Source organism: Mastomys coucha, unplaced genomic scaffold (genome assembly GCF_008632895.1).
Source record: "Mastomys coucha isolate ucsf_1 unplaced genomic scaffold, UCSF_Mcou_1 pScaffold21, whole genome shotgun sequence".
Lineage (NCBI taxonomy): Eukaryota > Metazoa > Chordata > Mammalia > Rodentia > Muridae > Mastomys > Mastomys coucha.
In genome coordinates, this window is record NW_022196904.1 from 117,784,720 (window position 1) to 117,785,434 (window position 715).

Sequence of the window (715 nt, forward strand, 5' to 3'; positions counted from 1 at the left end):
AAAAAAAAAAAAAAAAAAAAGAAACCTTATGAAGCAGGCTGAGTGCGATGGCCCAGCTTTAATCCAAGCACCCAGAAAACAGAAGCTGAAGGATCTTGATGGACTTCCAGGCCAGTCTAGTCTACATAGAACATTCCAGGCCAGGACTACATAGCGATATGCTATCTCAAAAAAGAAAGAAAAAAAGTATTATGATTGCTAAATATTAAATGAAAAAAGTAGATAAGACTGATTGGCCCACATTTCTAAACACAACCCATGGACATAAACCAAAGAATATGCTCAAGTGTTAAATGGAGGACTGCCTCATGTGAGAGCAGGCAATTTTCTTCCTGTTCCTTTTTAAAAAAAGAACTACAAACCTGCCAGGTAGTAGTGCTGCACACCTTTAATCTCAGTGCTCAGGAGGCAAAGGCAGGTGGATCTCTTGAGTTCAAGGAAGGCCTGGTTTATAGAATGAGTTCCAAGACAGCCAGGGATTCAGCGAAACCCCATCTCAAACACAACAAAAACCGAACCCCAAACCAAACCAAAAACCCAATATGGTGGAATCAAAGGCTGAGGCACAAGCTGGGTGGTAGTGGTGTGCACTTTCAGTTCCAGCCCTTGGAGACAGAGGCAGAAGGATCTCTGTGAATTTGAGATTAGCCTGGTCTATAGAGCTACAGGACAACCAATGCTAAACAAAAAAACTCTGTCTCTCTCTCTCAAAAAA

The 715-nt window shown here is 41.7% G+C and overlaps 1 protein-coding gene across 2 annotated transcripts in view; it reads right to left on the reverse strand.

Annotated features, from left to right (window-relative positions):
• Positions 1–715, reverse strand: part of Mcmbp (minichromosome maintenance complex binding protein) — a 42,228-nt gene that overhangs the window by 10,004 nt on the left and 31,509 nt on the right. The gene's annotated exons all lie outside the window — the stretch shown is intronic.